Source organism: Panthera pardus, unplaced genomic scaffold (genome assembly GCF_024362965.1).
Source record: "Panthera pardus isolate Hobbes unplaced genomic scaffold, ASM2436296v1 HiC_scaffold_26, whole genome shotgun sequence".
NCBI classification, from domain to species: Eukaryota; Metazoa; Chordata; class Mammalia; order Carnivora; family Felidae; genus Panthera; species Panthera pardus.
In genome coordinates, this window is record NW_026526832.1 from 22,653,784 (window position 1) to 22,673,420 (window position 19,637).

At 48.7% G+C, this 19,637-nt stretch overlaps 1 protein-coding gene across 3 annotated transcripts in view; it reads right to left on the bottom strand.

The window, feature by feature from the left end:
* The window catches only part of KLHL29 (kelch like family member 29), a 311,078-nt gene that overhangs the window by 227,499 nt on the left and 63,942 nt on the right, over positions 1-19,637 (bottom strand). For all 3 annotated transcript variants that reach the window (XM_019450776.2, XM_019450763.2, XM_019450767.2), the window contains exon 2: positions 298-405. The gene's annotated coding sequence lies outside the window, so the exon portion shown is untranslated. The remainder of the gene's footprint in view (positions 1-297; positions 406-19,637) is intronic.

Here is a 19,637-nt window from a genome sequence, read left to right on the forward strand (position 1 = left end):
AAGCATTACAGTTGAGGAGCTTAAAGATGACCCGGCCGCTGGCTGCCCCCGGATCCCACGTCCTGGGGAGCCATAAGAGCTATAGCAATGCTCTTAGGTTGATCCCAGGAGGACTGAGACCCGGGGGCTTTGCTAGGTTCTAATCCTGCATCTATGTAAAAATCTCCCTGATCAAAAGGCTGAGAGGGCCAGCTACATTTCCTCACTTCCCCTAGAACATCAGTGTTCGAGAACATAGCCGGGAGTGCCCAGGTCTGATGCCTTTCCTATCTGCAGGCGAGCTGAGCAGAGACCTACCTTTCGATGTCCGTCTCTGGCAAGGTCAGGATTCGTCCCCAGGATGCAAAAACCTTGATGGCCACCGACACTTAGCACAGCGTGAGCATCACCAGGAGGCCAGACAGTCTAGAAAGAGAAGAAAAAGGGTGGGGGTGGGGTGGGAAAAGATATCATCTTCTGCAAAAAGATCTTTGGAATTTCAGTATCTTAGAGAGTCCCCACCCTAAGTGGAAGCTTGTCTCTGTGTGGAATTTCTAAGTGTGGACCATCTCACACAGGCTATACCCAAAGGCGGCCGTGGGCACTCCCAGATAAGGGGGGGCCAAGCAGGCAGTGGAGACCCCCAAGGGGCAGAACCTAGATGTCCCTCCCCCATCCCCCCAACACACAAAGCCCTAATCCCCACAGGGGAACCATTAACAGTGGATAAGAGGGAGAATAAGGACATTGCCTTCCATCTGATTCAAACCAAGCAACTCCAGAGATGGGGAAAGATAAGAAATTCAGGTCTTTAATCTAATGCTGGAAAGAGAATAGGACACAAACTCTAGAATTACAAAAACAAATCATTACTTCTTTAGATAATGGGCAAGAAGACCTTGAGGAGGCAAAGGATGGGTTCCCTGGAGAGAATTTTTTTTTTTTAAATATAGATTTAATACCTGGTAGAAAGAGCCTATCTATTATGGCGAGGCAGGACTATTCCCAGTTCCCTCTTTCAAATGTAATATATGTGAAAGCCATCTTCACGAAAAGAAATGGCATCCTCCACTGCAAAAATGCACAACTGTCATTACCTGGGAATCGATATATTTTTCTAAACTGAATATATCATTATCAATTGATTTTCCTGTTTCCTCTTAGCACTCCAGAGTCCCGGATAGCAGGGGAAAGCTTTAATGTGATATGAGGGATTTGGACAGGTAAATAAGTTATTGTAAACTAATTCCACCTTGCGACGAGCTTCTCCCCGACAATGCGACGGGTCTTTCTCAGAGCCTCTTTCAACCCGCACTCTTCCAGCTGCCACTGACAGAGACACACGCGAGCCATATCAAATAGCCATTTTCAAGCCGAAGGTGGCAAAAATATTATTTTTCCCAAGGAGAGAGTGTTCTCTCTACGATTAAGAAATAACCTCTGTGGGGAAGCAAAGTAAGCCAAGGTCACCATTTAATTTTGACACAGAGCCAAAGTCGTGAGTACATTTCCCCTACCAAGCCTACGTGAAGTGCTCAGATAAATCAATCGCCTTGGCCACAAAATATTGACAGTACTGGTGATAATAAACGATTGATGTATTTCTGGGAAAGATCCCTGGAGGTATGTGCTGGTGAAGAGAGAGGTCTGGGAGACAGTGGTCAGATGGTTTTAGATCCATGAGAATCTTACTCATTCACTCATTGCTTCATTCCTTCATTCCATAAATATTTATTGAGGGCCTGCTGTGTGTCTGGCAATGGTGTAGGCACCGGGGATACATAAGTGAACAAAAACAGAAAGAAAAAAAATTCCTGCCCTCATGGAGTTCATCTTCTAGTGAGTGGAAACACAGAATAAACATTAGGCTTAAGAAATTGCATAGTGCATTAAAAGGTAGGCAGTGCTTATATATTAGAGAAGCAGAGCAGAACATGAGTGTTGGGGGGCTGGGGTGCAGTTTAAAGAGGGGGTCAGGGTAAGACTTCTGAGATAGGGCATTTGAGCTCACGTGAAGGGGATAAGGGAGTGGGCCATGCAGGAATGTGGAGTTGTGTGTTCCTGCAGAGAGAAGAGCCAGTGCAAATGTCCTGGGGCGGGGGCAGGGGGGGCATGCCTGTTGTGTTCCTGGGCCAGCAAGGAACCCACTGTGGGTGGGCAGGGAGAGTCTGGTAGGACATTCAGCTAGAGAAGTGAGTATCTAGATCATGCAGGGCCTTGTAGACCACTGTAAAGGCTACTAACTAACTGAGAGCCCAAAGTCCTGGCCACCCAGCTGTGGAAGGAGCTCTCATTCTCTTGAGACAGACCTCCCAGGACTGTCAGCTTAATCTGCTTCCCTTCCTTCCAAACCAGATGGCTCAGCTCTCCAGGGTGTGCCAGATGAACAGGGCACAGGCCAGGCAGGGGTTCAGAGGGGCAGTGGAGGGAGGTGAGCCACTAGGGCTGCCTAGCTTGTTCTGATGACAATGGCCTGGTCTTCCCTCCTCTGTGGCCCCCAGAGGCCACTTCTGGAGGAGATGATTGAAGCGAAGCTTCCCCCCCTCCCACCCCCCCAATAAACTGTGCACGAGGCTGAGTTCTTTGGGACTTTTCCCTAACATGCTCATGGAGAGATCCTAACATGAGCTGCCGTGGTAGATTGTTACAGGCTGTGCTGGCCATCTTGCCCAGGTCTGCTTTCCATCCTGTCTGTCCCCATGGGGCTCACCTGATCTGCACGGAGGGCATCACTGGAGCTCTGAGACCCCATGACTCCCTGTTGGGTACAGCTAATGCAGATGCCAGCAGGAGACTAGGGACCCGTGGGGGGTTGGGTGTTCATTCCCTTACTTGCCTTCCTCCTTGCAGTGGCTTGACGGGCTGGCTGTGACCCTTCAGTGCGGGTAGCGGGTCTGGATGGCATGCTGCGGGCCCCACAGAGCGTTCTCTTTGCGCTCCAGTCACAGTGGCGTCTACATCTTTATGAACAGCCCTGTCATTCAACTCTCTTTAAGCCACTCATATCAACATGCCCATTTCCTGTTAAGACCCTTATAAGGATCCACTCTCAGAGGCAGTTGAAAGCAGGACTTTGGAATCAGGCATCCGAAGCGAAATCCTAACGCTGCCCCCTTAGTTTTGTGACACTGGCTAAGGTAATTTCTATGAACCTTCATTTCTCACTCTTAGAACTAGAGAAACTGATGCGTAATTAGCAGTGGCAGCCGCAGGATCACTGTCCCAGTGCTTTCCCTGCCTGCCCCACCGCCCAGGGCAAGCAGCTGCTCCTGGCTGCCATCTTTGCCTGCCCCAACCCAGAAACTCCTCCCTTGAGGGGTTTCTGGCTGTTCTCTGCTCATATTTGGCATTAGTTGATGTCTCAGTGATTTCACTGATTTCTTCTTCCTGCTGTACTTTCACCCAACCTCTATTCCTTGCAGTCAAATCCCAGGTATCCAGAGAACAGACATTATCTTAATATTTGAATCTCCGACCCACAGCGACCCTCCATTTATCATCTTTTCTTTCTAGGGGGCCTACAAGCTATAGTCATGCACCTAAGCACATCCTACTCTAATGAGATGCATGACAGTCCCAAGTGCTTTTAAAATGAATTACTAGAAACTGATTTCTAGTAATCATTTTGTTCCCATGTTAACATTGGGAAACGTTAAATTTCCAAAGAAAGTGGCCTGGGGAAATGAATTTCAAGAATGAACCCAGGAAGCATCGGGGAGACAGGTAAGGTTTTCCATCGCCAGGGGGGCTCAAGGCAGTATCTCGGGGCTTGACCTTGACACCTGTGGGTAAACTGACCCTTTCTCTTTCACTAATTTCATCATCAAAGGGCAGCTTCCAGGCTTTAGGAAAAAAAAAATTAAAAAGCCATGGGACAGGGATGTTTTACTTTGGTTTTAAAAATACAGTGGGTGGTAAGTCAATGCCTGTGAAAGGGGTCCGAATGTCCCCACCTTGTCAAGGCACTTAAGAGATGCTAATTGAGTTTGATGGGGCCGAAGGGCCAATATGAAAGTTTGACCCTCCGATGGGGTATTTGGGTTGAATAACTGCCTATGTGATGCGGGATCTCCAAATTTCAACCCAAAGAAAATTCTGAGACCATTCTAAGTTTATAACTAAAGATGGTTCCTGACATGAACCAAACTGATAGCCAAGAGAATTACAAACAAGGTCCCCAGGATTTTTTATTTCCCTATAAAACGTACCAATTTTTTGGTAAGAAACTGCCCTTAAGAGAGGAGAAACCAATTAGGGAGTCTCCTATTTGATGCAGGATCATAGACTAGCCCTGCCTGGGTCTTGACCAGGCTACCCAATTATTACTCGGGCGTCTGGGCAGCTCACCACCCCTCAGCCAACCGGGAAGCAAGGATTTTTTTCTTCCTTGGAAGGAAAAAGCAAAGGAACCAGAGGCTGCAAACTGTAGAAGAAAACCAGCGCCCACGTCCACCTTCCTGCCGGCCCAGGCTCAGGACCCGATGGCGCCCCTAGTACCACGCCACATGCCTGCTCTGAATGCATCCTGCAAGGGGGACACTCATTCACATTCTCCTTCTTTTAAGAAGAAAGAGAAAACCACCCATCCATTAATAATATCAACCATGGGTTCACCAAAGCCTGCAGGCATCTCGCCAACCCCAAAATAAACACTCGCAAAAGGTTTATCCATCAGGTTGGTGACAGTTCATGGGCTGAGGGGTCCGGAAGGCACTGCTTTTAAAGGAGAGAACGGAAACACAAAGATGGAGTGCCTTTCGAAAACCCACCCAACACAATGCAGAGGTTTCCTCTTTCCATTAAGGAGCCAGAATTGGCCACTGATGAGATCCATTACTTATTCTCAATGCTAGGGATGTGCTGCCTGGCCAGCTTTCATGTGGACGTGAGTTCTTCAAAGAAAGGTAGGATCTTCAGAGGCCATGATTCCTGCCTGAGACGTGATAATGAAATTTTCACAATGCTTGGCATTGACAAAGCCTCGCTCATTCACATTTTCTGATTCACCTTTCCTCGAAAGCTTATGAGTTGGATACTATTTTTATTCCTACTTTAGAGATGGGGAAACTGAGGCTCGTGGAAAAGAAGAACTATCCAAAGTTACACGGCAAATACATAAGGTGGGGGGGGGGGGACAGAATTAGAACTCTATGTGCTTCAGCTGCCTTGTCCCTGCAGCCCCAAATGATGATGATGAGATTAGAGCTGTCTTGTGCTCATTCCGCAGTCACCACCCCTGGGCTGAATAAAAGTACAGGTGTCAGCAGATGGCCTCATTCCACTCTTGGTCCTGGTGAGCCCAGAACAACCCTAGGACCCAACTGGCTGCTGCCCCCCACCACCCGCCCACTTCTCGGCAGCCCCCAGATGCCCTGGTGGCGGTCTGGTTCCCGAGTGACCCCCTCCCACGACAGAGAAGCCACAGACTGTGCTCCACGTCTGCCACAAAACCTCTGTCAGCACTGAAGCAGCTCATTCTCCATTACTATTAACTCAGTGTTTCTCAACTTTTTTTTTTTATCATCACTGCCCCCACCAAGAGAAAAATTCAATTCAATTCCATTTTAATGCTTTCTAACAAGTGACATTCAATTCTAAGGGTAAGATTTTGACGGGTAGGGTGGAGCTTCAGAGGAGAAGCCATTACAGCGTCTCAGGGTCTTTGTGCCTCCTTCACTCCGGGAATCGACTAACACCCCCTCCCCCCTTGAATGCATTCACTGACTTTCTCCAAACCCTATACTTCTGGACCCTTATCTCAGGGCCCAGCACAGCCACCTCCTCTGCCTTAAAACCCCACGTCGTCCCTCTCTCTCTTGCCCCCCGCCCCCAGCATTGTGGTTAATCGTGCACAGTCACCTGTCCTTTATAATCTCCACTACTGCTGCCGGGGCCAGGCCTCCCCAGCTCTCACCAGGCCCCCGAGTAGCCCGGCCGCCGCCACAGGGATTGTGCTCAACCCCAGAATAGTCACGGCATTCCTGCCCCAAATCCCTCCATGGCAGGGGCCCCGGGGAGCCCAGGCAAGTCCAGACTCTTTCCATGCCCTGTGTTGTCCAGCCTCCACTGCCTGGGCCACCTGCCCTCCAGACACCCCCAGCTCTCCTTCTGTGACCAGACACACACTTCCTCCCCTGCCCGGACCTCCTTCCACCTGCCTTCACCCCTTCTCCTACTGAAAACTTGTCTTGGAAGTATAGACACTCTTAAGGAAAACTGCTGCAGAATATCAAGATAAGTGCATGTGTGTTACCCAAACAGGCTTCCTGATGGCCCATCTCCAGGTCCCTTTTGGCTGGTTTGGGCAAGGAGAATGGGCAGAGAAGGAAAATGGGGTGCCCACATGATCAGATCCTGAATTATGCCACGACAGTGCTCTGCCAGACACCAGGACTGAAACAGTACAGAAAAAAAGTTCAAATCAACCCCGTCCCCTGCAAACCCGCCCCCCATTTTCTCATGGCACAGCACACCCCTCAGCAACGATATTAACTAGGACACCCCTAACTCGGCCCAACACTTGGGGCCAGCACATGTAGCCTCCTCAACCCCCAGTTACCACAGATTGGCTCATCACTGGAACTGGGACTGGCATGGCCTTTGCATTTTTTTTTTTAATGTTTTTATTTATTTTTTGAGAGAGAGAGAGAGAGAGAGAGAGAGAGAGAGACAGAGCACGTGTGAGCAGTGGAAGGGCAGAGAGAGAGGGAGACACAGAATCCACAACAGGCTCCAGGCTCTGAGCTGTCAGTACAGAGCCCGACGTGAGGTTCGAGCTCATGAGCTGCGAGATCATGACCTGAGCCGAAGTCGGGTGCTTAATCGACTGAGCCACCCAGGCCTTTGCGTTTTCTGAAGACCACAAGATGAGGAGAGAAGTGGCTTATGCCAGTGGACCCAACAGCCTGACTCGCCTGCGGTGCCATTTAAGGTGTCGGCACAGTGTGTAGCACCTGGCACGTAGTACATGCTCAGTAAGGCTCTGTCGAAGGAAGCAAAATGCCTACCAGACTCCACTCATTTTCTACAATTTTGCTTCACACATCTGGAAGTTCACACCACAGTTTCATGACTGGAATACAAACCAGCTTAAAAAAAAAAAATTCAGACACGGCTTCCAGATTTCGCTCTTATAAACAGGCCTGCATCCTCCCTTTAAATTGCAATAATTCCTTTCCAGATGTTGCTTCTCCTTCAGACCCATAAATTTAAGCTTTTCATGATGACGCTTCACATTCGCCTGTGCTGCTGGCTCTGTGGAGTGCTTCCGCATCTTCTCTCCTTCATTAGATGGCCACACGGACCCCGGGAGAGCAGGACAGGCACTGGCGTCGCTAATTCACGGACAGGGAGGCCGGCTGCCGAGAATGCCAAGCTGGACTGCAGAGCGAATGGGCTTCCCTCGCCTTCCTGGTGCTGAGAGACAGGCAGTACACTCTCCCAGCACCTTCCAGGTCTCCCTGTGGGTTGGGCCATCTATGGAGGCTCACCTCCACCACGTTGGCCTCAGCGTTGCCACCCACCTCAAACTCTGACTCAAATGTGAACAGGTCTTTCCCGTTGGTTCTGACATTCCTGCAAGGCTATCATATTGCAATAAGGCCTGTCTAGAGTCTTGGAGTAAAACACAACAGTAGGCCAGTTGGTGGGTGACGGCAGTCATCAGAGAAGCAGTATGTGCCCAGACAAGTTGGTTTCCCAGCTGTCCCCATGAGGCTCTGCAGGCCCTGGTCAGGTGGTCCCCGCTCCATGAGGTGGCCCCCATCTTGGCATCATCCACAGAGGAACTCACTCTCAGGCACGAGCCTACCTCCAGGCTGCACCTCCAGGCAGAGCCCGAGAAAGTAGGGTTTCTCTCTTTGTTTCCACCTCCCCTGTTCCAGTTTCTTGTCTGAGGCCTGTCTCCTTCCTAGTGACAGGGAGGCTGTTTGTTTTAGTTCTTCAGAGTGGCCTTTGACCTGCACCCTTGGCCCTCAAGTAGCCAACCGCATCAGAAGACACCTGAACCCTCCTCTATGTGGGCCACCACGTCCATGTTGGGGGGCAGGAGTCACCAAACACCATTATCACCGGTTCTGGCGTCTGCTTACTGCCAGGGTCGGGAATGATAGTCTGGTCGACACCCGCTAGTGCACAGGGTCCTACAGCATCCCCTGCCTCCCTGGCACCCCTGCCCACAGTTTTAGAAAGAAGTGATGGGGAAAAGTGACTTCACACAGTAACAGGCTGGGTTCTTACGCTCGGTGGGTTTCTGGTCTGCTCAGGGAGATGCAGAGAGATCTGATAACCCCTTCTCCCGAGTCTGGATCCCTACGGCCTGCGTGGCATGGGCAGAGCTTCCTTTCTGGATTTCCATCCTAGTCCCTGCTGGACCGGTTCAGGGTCTGGCTCAGCCTGTGTAGAGGTCAAACGCACTCAGCATAGCCCATGGCACATATAACGGGTGGCTGCAACCATTATTATCTCCATGTCTGCTAACTGAAGCACAGAAGAGATGTCCCTAAAATACCTATGGTGCCATGATGGGGGAGGGCTGGGAACCACACGAGGTGGTGCTTTCTCTCCTGGCACCTCTCCACAGAAGTGAGCACACAGGGGCAGACACATGGGCAGGGATCTTCCTGGAAGGCAGTCGAAGCAGTGGGCTCACCATGCATACAGGAGCCCTGGGTCAATCTGACACTGCTCAGCTGTCACTCCCTACCCCCTCCAGCTATGCCCCTGAATTTCCTGAGAGGGCAGCTTCAGCCTTCACTGTCCCCCGCTCAGACAGCAGCCCCCCCCCACCTGCCCCCCGGCAATAGGTAAACCAAAGGGCAGGCCTGTGGGAAGCTGCTGCTACTGCTCCGATTCTCTCATTCCACCTCTTCTGAACCCCAGCCTATAGGGCCAGCGTCTGGAAACCACTGTTTCCTCACCCAGTAAAAAGCTGTTTTATTTGAGTAGATCTGAGGCTGTTTCTATACTCAGAGAAAAAAAAAAAATTGTGAAAGAAAAGCCTTTGGAGATTACAGTACTTTTTACCCAGATATGATGAGTTATCCATTTAAAAATAAACCACAGACAGGCATGTTTCTCCGTACCCAGGCAGAAAGCAGTCATTACCAGGAATTTCTCTAAGTTCTCTGCTTTTCTTGGCCAATATAGAAACAGCCTAGGAACTGAAAATAGAATTAGGAGCTAATTCTGTTTTCCTGATCTCTACCAACGTGTGCAGGCAAGTGGCTTGATCGCACCATGGCTTCACGTTCCATCTGAAAAAATAAAAAAATAAAACATGGAACCATTGCTCACCGAGCTCACGGCGCTTCTGCAATCTAAACCAGCAACCCAGGAGCCAGGCCAGAGCCCAGAGCAGTCAATACAAATGAACGAATCCCTGAGCTGCGGCCTGGCACGCCTCGATGTCCGGATAGAGGCAAGAAAGCAAAGGCCAGAGCGGGTGAGTGACTAACTCAAGGTCACACAGCTGAGGAGCAGGAGAAGCTGGGCGGCAAGGTTCACCCGCTGATCTCCTTCTCCCCATCATGTCTCTGCGGCTTCACCGGACCTGAAGTTTCCAGGAAAGTCCCCTAGAAAGGTTAAACAACTTATCAAACCCTGTCTTCCTTCCTGAAGAAAGCTCCCCTGTCTTCCTCTCTCCTCTCCAGCGAGCAGTAAATCAGATATTCCTTGCTGCATTACTTTTCAAGCTCGATGTTTCTAAATCCAAAGACATCTATAAATAATACATACTCATTTATATGTACATTTAAAAGATTTAAAAAAAAAAGCCATAACAAAGATACCTGTAGATTCTTCTGAATACTAATGGCCTACTTAAAACACAGTGGGAGCAAATGGCTGAGGAACACAGGTAACCACACATGAGAACTTCCCTCCACTCTATCTCGGGCTGCACCCGGGAGCCGGGGAGCCTCCGTTCTGAGCACTCCATTCACTGCTTCTCCCCCACGGTCACATTGAGCCATCTGCTTCTTCTTTTATATGTGGGACTGTGTATTTTTTCCCTCTTCAGTTTTATATGAAACATTTAGCAATGAAGTAGCAAATAAAAATACTACATATCATCTAGAATTCATATAAAATTGTAGTTGGCTTGAACGCATCTAAAGGTTGATAAAAAGAAACACATAGATGCTTCTTAAAGGCTTATTTATATTTTATTACACATTACACACATCACACTCCATTGAGAAAATTTAGAAGTTGATGTGGTTCGCTCTGTCACAAGCTGGCATGGCGATGATTACTGCGTCTAGAGAACATTCCTCCTTTGGAACACAATGCGTTCGCCTTGCCGGTACCCCAGCAGACGAAAATGGCGCAAATAATCCATCAGCACTCACTTAGTCACTGGGAGGTTTTCTATACTGTTCCCCCCCCCCACCCCCCCAGAGTGTGCACTCTTGGCTCCGTCTGGCCACCCCATCCTCCACCCTGCTGATCCTCACTCCAAAGCCAGGATGTGGCTGGAGCACCATCACCTCCCAGACAGACGTCCAGGTCAGCTAGAAGCTGGCTAGAGCTGCCACCTACCCTGTCACACACCCCCGTGCAGACATACAGGATGTCACAAGGCTGTGGATGCTACGGGCTAAGCTAACCAGCCTCCTAGGACTGAAGGTGGTCAGAGGAGGGAGGGCTCCCAGCTGCAGGAAGGCTCCCTGCCAGGGCTTACTCTAAGGTTCGGGAAGATGAGAGAACCTGCAGGGGCAGAAAAGCTGGCATCTGGTGTGGTTTCCCTTCCAAAGCCGATCCTACAACACAGATTTGGATACAATTGTCTTCGGGGTGGGTGGGCGGGGGAGTGTTGATCCAAGGACGAGGGAGCAGGGATGTCAGGCAGAACAGAAGAAAAGCCAACCAAGGATACGTTAGTGAGTGAGATACTGGTGTGGGCAACTGGGGCTTAATCCTGCCCGGACCATTTTAGTGAGCGTGTAGTACGTATCTTAGAGACGTCTCACCAAGAGGTAAGGAGCGAAGCCAGGTATTTATTCATCACGTCCCACCTCTCACTGGTTCGCGGGTGCTTTGTGGATATCGATTCCCCCCCACACCTCCAGCCTGCCCTCACAAAGAGAGAGGCAGGAGATGGAAACTGTCAGCAGGTGGGCCCCAGGGACAGGGCAGGACACTGACAGCCTCTGATACTGCAGGTTAAGGGAGGGCTCTCTTTTGCACCTGAATACTGGCAGGGACTGCAGCCACAGCACCCGTTCGGGTGCCTTGGTCTCTGGGACCCCGCTCTTCTGCCTAACAGGAAGACACGTGTCACTTGCCACAGCAGGAGACCTTGAGTTTGCTCATCCCCACAGCACATGCCATGTCAAATGCGTTTGTAGTAGGATCATCTGCTATCTGTCGGCCGTGCAGCAACCGTGTATGAAAAATAACATCGAGGAGCAAATTAAGTGATCTGTCTGCAAGCAGCCTGTTTTGATGGGGAAGGGCTACTGACAACAAATCTATGACAATTAATCTATGACAATTACACATAGATTATCTAAGAGACATACATAGGTGTTCAGAAGGAGAACCCCTATTATGGGCGTTTTATTATTTATTTATTTATTTCAATGTTTATTTATTTTTGAGAGAGGGAGAGAGAGCAGGAGGGGAACAGAGAGAGAAAGAGACACAGAATCCAAAGCAGGCTCCAGGCTCTGAACTGTCAGCACAGGGCCTGATGCGGGGCTGGAACTCACAAGCCGTGAGATCATGACCTGAGCCGAAATCAGACGTTTAACCGACTGAGCCATCCACGCACCCCTTGGTTATGGGCATTTTAAATATGACCTGGATTAAATCATCTTGTCTCCCTTGAAGGGAGTAGTAATAATTAAGAGAAGAACTGGGAGAAATCAATTATACCCATCACCCTCCCAACCAAAAAAAAAAAAAAAAAGTTAAGAATTTTCACTTTTCAAGATGATGATGCCTTTTAACACATTGAGACTTTTGGATGCTGCCAAGAACCGCTACAAAAAGGGTTATAGGCCAGAAGGACCCAGAGAAGCCCCTGGGTGCCCTGAAAATGGGATGGGAAAGCTGGGAGGTCGGGCATGCCTCTCCCTGGGGAGCAGAGCCCAGATAAGGATTCGAGGCAAGTGGTTCACTTGGGGGAGTGATTTCAAGAAAGCTCAGATGGGCGAGTGGGAACAGGTAAGGGAAGGAAGTCAACGCAGATTGCCCTAAGTGAGCAGGTCACTGCTGGGGGCACCGAAGCCAGTCTCCCCGGGGACCTCTGGGGGACACAGAGGGGCAAGTCTCAGGGGCATCCCACTTGGGGTGTGAGCAGCTGGGGTGTTTTCCACCAAGTCCCCTTTTTCCTCGGCTGAAAGCTGCTGCCAGAGGACTAACCTCCTGGCATTTCAGATCTGCCCTAAGTGGCCACCAGAGACTCTGGGGGCGCAGGGCTGGGGAGGATCCTGGGAACATGAACTTCCAACATGTGCACACACACTGTGTTGGGAACTCATAACCTCTGATTACTTGGATGGAATTCAATTTGCCACTTTCAAAAACCTAACAAAAACAGACTACCCCCCACTCCCATGTAATCACTGAATAATATTATAATCATTTTGCGTGGAAATTGCATTATTTCCCTGATGGAAGCAAAGGCTTTGCACCTCTCAGGGCTTCACCCGCTACATTACCTTTCAAAGTATGAAGTAGCAGGTTCCAATTATCTGAAAAAAAATTTAAAACAGTAACAGCACAATACATAGTGCGATGCTGACGGAGAGAATACACATTTTCCAGGACGGGCACCTTGATTGGTGGCTGTAACTGTTAAACACGTTTCAGGTAATATAGTGATAATGGACATTAATAGAAGCAATAGTGCTGAAGTGCTAGAATATAATCATTTCTGATTATATTACTATTTCCTTTTGTGGAGCACAGTGCATATTTCCGAACGACTCTGGGCTCATTAAAACGACAGAAAAGCCCAGCGGCAGGTTGGCAGAAAGGTGGCCAGAGGGGACTTGCAGCTCCTGGTGCTTGGAAAAATGGGGCAAGATGGTGGCCGGAGCTCCTGGTGGGCCCAGCAATCCCGGGACCCACCTCGTGATCCTGCTCCAACCAAGACCTCTGCCTGCCTTTGCAGACACAGGCTGCTGACCAGCCAGTAAAGAATGCTCATATGCGCAAGGCAGCAAGCCGATGGGCTTTAAAGGAGAACTTGGTAAACGAAAAAAATTTTGTTTACGCCCAAACACGTGACCGTCTCTCCTTTCATCTCTCATTAGCCCTCAGAAAAAGGGTGTTGCCTTATCTTCAAGGTACCCAATATATCGATGGGTACATTCTCTAACAAGTAAAGGACTTGTCTTAACAGTGCCCTCTCTCGCCTAATTTAGCAAAAACAGATGCTGTAATTATTCTTGGGATTATGGCTTCATAATTTTAGCGTTCGGATGTTGTAAATACGCCTTAAAGACCACTTTCTGAAAAAAAATTTTTTAATATTTTTGAGAGAGAGAGAGAGAGAGAGAGAGAGAGAGCATGAGCAGGGGAGGGGCAAAGAGAGAGGGAGACACAGAATCCAAAGCAGGTTCCAGGCTCTGAGCTGTCATCACAGAGCTGGATGTGGGGCTTGAAATCACAAACCGTGAGATCATGATCTGAGCCGAAGTCAGATGCTTAACTGACTGACCCACCCGGGTGCCCCTTAAAGGTCACTTTAAAAAGACACCCCCCCCCAAAAAAAAAATAAAAAAAAAAAAAAAATAAATAATAAAAAGACACCCGACAATGGCTAACTGCTACAAGAGATGATGAACATTCATCTGTAAGGCAAATGGAAACAGCAACAACCAACACAGCTTATAGGAATTGGGACCTGTGGCTTGGGGCAGAATTTAAAAGAAAGGTGTAATCCCCTAATGTGGCTTCTCTTGAAAACTTGGATGGAAGTAAGAATCGTGAGCTCTGGAAACTGTCAGAGGACTCAGAAAAAGCAGCTTTAGTGATAAAAATTCCGCTGGGAACAAAACACTCACTGGGGTCAAAACTGCACGTGGGTGACAGGTTGGAATGAGGATGTGTGAAATTTGTCAGTGGAAAAGGTAATACTTTAAAGTTAGCATGTCATATATTTTGTTATTTTAAAGATGTGTAACTAAAGCAATTGATTAAATATTTTAAGTAAATAGTAAGTTATCTATATGCTACAACAATATCCTTTATGTCTGTGTATAATAGGTCTATACACTAGAGATGTCTGCATCTAAATTCCAAAAAATTCATATATTCAGGCTGGGTAAAAAAAATTTTTTTAGGAGACTTTTTCTTTGGGAACGTGGGGAATACCTTATACTTGGGTGTAAAGTTAGTTTTCTTAGCATGGTAGAGGGGTGGCCACCATCCCGGCAAAGGCCTAATTTAACCTACAGATCAAAGCCACTGGGGACACGAACTTTTGTTCAACAATCCCTTCATTGAATGGGTGGGAGAACCGAAGCCTAGGTAACTCTTTGTTCTACCAAGCCATCCTTAAATGAAGAAGTAAAACACACAAGAAAATCTAGAAATCTGAACCCAGGTTCTCCCATAGACATACCATGGGCAGTGGTTCAGCCTAAGGCTCTTCCTCTGTCAGGCGGGGATAATTTGGGGCCTAGCCTCAAAGAATCTACCTGTCGTAGGTGATTCTGGGGCACTGCAACGTCTGACTTCTCTTTAGGAGGTTTTCCCTTCGAATCACAGACCAGTTTGCATTTCCAAAGACCTGCCAGAACCCTGCTACTTCCTGCCTTAAAAAAAAAAAAAAGATACATTTATGAAAAGCCTATCTAAATATGAAAATGTATGTCTGGTCTTCTTTTCAAATGGGAGGCAGCTGCTGAAAGGTGCCAGGTAGGACTTGTCTATCACCTTGGCCTCCCCGAGCTGCAAAATCTCTTCCCCCCTCTGGCCTGGAGCAGTCCCTTCTACCTGCAACCCCTGGGCTCCTACCCTTCATGCCTGTGGGTGTTGGGCCAGGGCCACCCACTGGACCTCCCATCCTGATGGGAGGAGGGGCCGCTGTTCCTAGAAGGTGGGAAAGCCGAATCTGTACTGGCTCACGATGCATCTCTGGGGGCTGAGACCCACTTGAAATTTGATTAGTAGTGCAGATCTACTTCTTCCCCCCAGCAAAGGCAGAGGAGGAGGGGTGCATTTGATGATGGGGTGGGGTGTCCTGATGGAGGAATTACATGAGCTTCCTGGGCTCCACTTAACATCCCAGGCAGCAAAGAGTGATTATGAGTTCCCAGAAGCGTACACTTCCCTCAAGCGTTTGTCTTTGGATGGGGCATTTCAGCCACAAAGTGCCTAAAAATTAACAGCTACACGAGAACTCCTAATCAGGCAGGATTAAGCTGGCTACCTCAAGGCCACACTCCTCAAAGCCGCAGGCATGGGATTTCTAGAACAGCAGCAGGAAGCCCTGGAACATATGAATTATGAATTGAGACCCTGTGGATGCTGGAGTCTGGTTCCAGAGCCCAGATTCACAGGGCAGATGGGAAGAACCACATTTCGTGCTTGCTTGCAATGTAGGCTCCCCCACCTACTGGTCATATGATGTCGAGCAAGCCTCATGCCTCCTCTGCCTCAGTCTCCTCAGTAACAAGAAGCACTTCCACCATGGGGTTATTGGGACATCAAATGAGGTGATTCAGTAAAGTACTCAGAAACGTGCCGACATGTAGTATGTTCTCAATAAACGTGAGCGATTTTTGTTTGATCTCGTCTGACACCAGAATGATCTTCCTAAGTCACAACTCTGGTCTGCTCTCATTTGGAATCCTTCAGTGGTCTCTCACTGAACAGACAAAATCCAAAACACTTGGCATGGTATCTATGGCCCCAGCCCTACTCTAGTGACCACTGCTCACAGTGCCTCCACTCTGAGCTCCTAAGCACCCACATGCTCTCTCCTACCCTCGTGCCTTTCCACAGGTGCTGCCTCCACCTGTCCTGTCTGTCCCTCATCTTCTGCTTGGCCAGCTCCACTGTGCGTGCCTAAGTGCCCATCCACTGAGCTCCCGCAGTTACCATATGCACACATTTGCTGAGGCACCATTTACTCTATTCACATTTTGGACTGGATAATTCTTTGTCGAAGGGGCTGTCCTATGCAATGTAGGAGGGACAGCATTCCTGGCCTCTACCCACTAGATGCCAGTAGCATCCCTTTTCTCCCTTGCCCCCAAGTTGTGACAATCAAGAATAACTCCAAACATTGCCCACTCTCCCCAAGGTAGAAAAGAGGATAAAATTACCCCTGGGTTGATAACCACTACATTAGACGATAAGCCCCTTGAACACATAGGCTATAGCTTCCTTCTCTATCACTGGGACCTGGCCAGATAGTTGGCAAATAGTAAGCACTCAATAAATGCCCACTGAAAAGGAAAGAAGGAAATAAAATGAATTTAGTGCTCATAACATAGTAAATATCCCCCCCCCCAGGATGAGATAGGCATGTTGGATCAAATAATGAATAAATGAATGAGACCGAGTTTGATGAGTGACTTAAACACACAGCATGAGCACTGAGCAAACAAGTGCCTCTCATCATTTCAATATCTTACAGAAAAATTTCAGCCCCCTATCACCTTCCGGCTTCCTCACCATCCGTCCTGTTCAGCCGCTTCGCATCCCCGCGAAACTTCTTCAGGGACTGACTGACCTTCAGTCTGCCCCCTTAATCTGCCATTCCCTCCTCAGCCCACTGCTGTCACACCCCTTCCTCTGACCAAAACCAAATCAAACCAAGCAAAACAGAAAAACCAGGGAACTTCCCCAGCGCTTCAGATCTCAGTAGGCAGCACCTCTAACCCTCTCGTTGTACAAACTTGACCCCTAGCCACCCTGCAGGCTCTTCCTCAAAGGTCTCTTATCTCTACCTGCCCCTCTTTACCTGCATTACCACTTGCCTCTCTTGCAACAGGCCTTTCTTGGTCTCCCTGAATCTTCACTTGTTCTTTTCTGACCTGTTCTCATGTTGCAGCTAGGGAGTTTTTCTCAAAATGCAAAACTGATTCTTTTTCTCCCCTGCTTGAAGCTTTCCTCATCAGCCTCAGATTGACTGGAGCCCCCATGTGGCTCCAAGGTTATGCATGGACTGGTTACTGCCTCATCTTACTTTTCCCCCACTTTCCTCCATACTTTCACCACACTGGACTTCTTTCAGTTTCTGGAATGTTCCATACTCCTGGCACAGGGCCTTTCCATGTGTTGTTTCCTCTCTTTCTTCACCTGGTTATGCTGATTCAAAGTCCAACTCAAACATCAAGACTTCCTTGACCTGAGACTATATCCCATCCCTGTTTATAGAGTTATGAGAATATATCTTCCTTCAAGCACCAGTGTTCATAATTTATGCTTATGATTATATGATTAACTTGGCTTCTTAGCCTAGAGTATAAATCCGAACAGGCAGACACTATGTCCACTTTTGTTTACCTCTGTGTTTCTAGCCTAGAGGTCGGCTACCTATGGCCTTTGGACCAAACCCAGCCCCTTGTCTGTTTTGGTGAATAAAGTTTTATTGGAGCAAAGCTACACCCATGCATTTATGTATTTTCTGTGATTGCTTTCACCCGATGAGAGTTGGGTAGCTGCAACAAAGACAATATGGCTCTCCAAGCCTAAAATATTTACTCTACAGAAAACGTCTGCCAATCCCCACTCTAGTCAGAACACCTAGTGCCTAGCAGAAAGCAGACATTCAATACAAATTTGTTAAATAAATGAGTAAATGGGCAAACTGAAAAAAAAAATGAGCTTCTGACATATCCCTTAGTGTCTGCTGAGTGAGTGTCTCAAACAAGCCCCTCGAGGGCAATGCTGGCCACCTGCAGACATGCACTGGAGCCCCTGGGGGCCAGTATTTGTGTGCTCTTTTCTCCAGGAGCAGAATTTCTTACATTTTCTTTGGATCCTGCCAACGGGTCACTCCAGGCAAGGAAGGGGCCTTTCCTCTGACTACAGGGTCTTTGCTCTTGGTGCTTCTAAGCCTGGGAAACTCTCATTGGCCATTCCACACCAGCCAGACCCTGTCACAATCCTGTGACAGCCCTAAAGGAAGAAAAGGTAATTCCAGAGCCACCTCCACCTCAGGGATACCCAGGGGACGTGGGACTCTATGGGTCCAAAGAAGTTTCAAACACACTGTGGGGACTTTGGGTAAGGAAGGAGCCCAGAACCACACCAAAACCCCTGAAGGGACAAAACCAAAGGACAGAACTAAAAGAGAAGACGTCAACTCCCAGCTCTCATTCCTCCTAGCCCAAACCTCCAGGACCCTGCAGCTCAGTGCCATCACTACCCAGAGGAAAAGATGACCTTAGTCACTCCAGCCCCCAAAGACCTGGCCATTCCTTGTTCAGAGCCCATTTTGAGTCGAGCCTTTGGTCAAACATCATCCTATAGTGATCCCTGTGTTTGCACGAGGGTCACAGCCTCCATACCTTGCACTATCTCAGGGCAGGGACTGCTTTATGCATCACCTGCCTCTGTCACCACTCCTTCCAGCTCCAACCCCTGGATCGGGAAGGCACACTGTGAGGCACACGGGAGGGTCTCAGCACACACCTGGGAAAGGTGAACGGGCCTCGGAATGCACTGGATCCGAGCTGCATGCACTGCCTCTGACACCTGAGAGGCCGACCGCAGCCACCCAGCTCCCTTCTGCCTGGGCCTGCTTCTTCTATGGCACGCCTGACCTGGAGTGACCCTGCTTCTCTCCTCCCTCTGCCCAGCGCCGTCCCGGCCGGGCCCTGTCAGCACATTTCAAACCAGCCTGGATGCATCCACTGTCCAGTCCCATAGGTTACTAGACTCCATGCAGGCTTCTTCTGGAGCTGCCATCCCGGCAAAATTTCAAAGTCAAGAAGTAGCCACATCCTTTTTTTCTTTTCTTTTTTTTTTTTCCATTTTGTGGGGGAAGACTCCAGAATTTTAATACTCATAAGTGGTAGCTAATTCCCAAAGCAGCGATAAAGCTGGATTCAGGCTGAAGTGTTAAATGTGGCAGGAACAAAAAATGCAACATGAGCATTTACACCAAAGTGCAAATAGTCAGAAACCCGCAGAGTGGGTGCGGAGAATGTTTCCGGCTCTTCACTCATGGGTGCTAGACGCATGTATCACATGGCTTTACTAGAGAAGGAGTTTCACATTTAGTTCTCAGATGTTTTGTTAAAACCCACAGAAAAGAAAATGAACACTCCTGAGCAAAGCTCAAAGCACTGTTCCAAAAATTCTAGAACATTCTCTTCTACCTGCCTCTTCCCAGGTCTCTGGCATGGCTCTATGAACACTTGGGCACTAAAGGGACCCTGCTGGGGGTTCCGTGGAGGCAGCTCCCTCTCAGTCCTGCCCCTACTGCTGTCCCCACTGCATCAAAGGCTCTGGGTCCAAAGTCTTCTCTGCCTTGGCTTCTCCATTACAAAAATGGAGAGGATGCTGGCTCCTGTCCCCCATCATGCAAGAATCTGCTCAGAAAAGGAATCCTTTGAAGTAGGCTTGGTGGCTGTATCAGTCTGCTAGGGCTGTCATAACAAAATACCACAGACTGGGGGCTTCCACAACAGAAACTTATGTTCTCACAGTTCTGGAGGCTGGAAGTCCAAGGTCAAGATGTCGGCAGT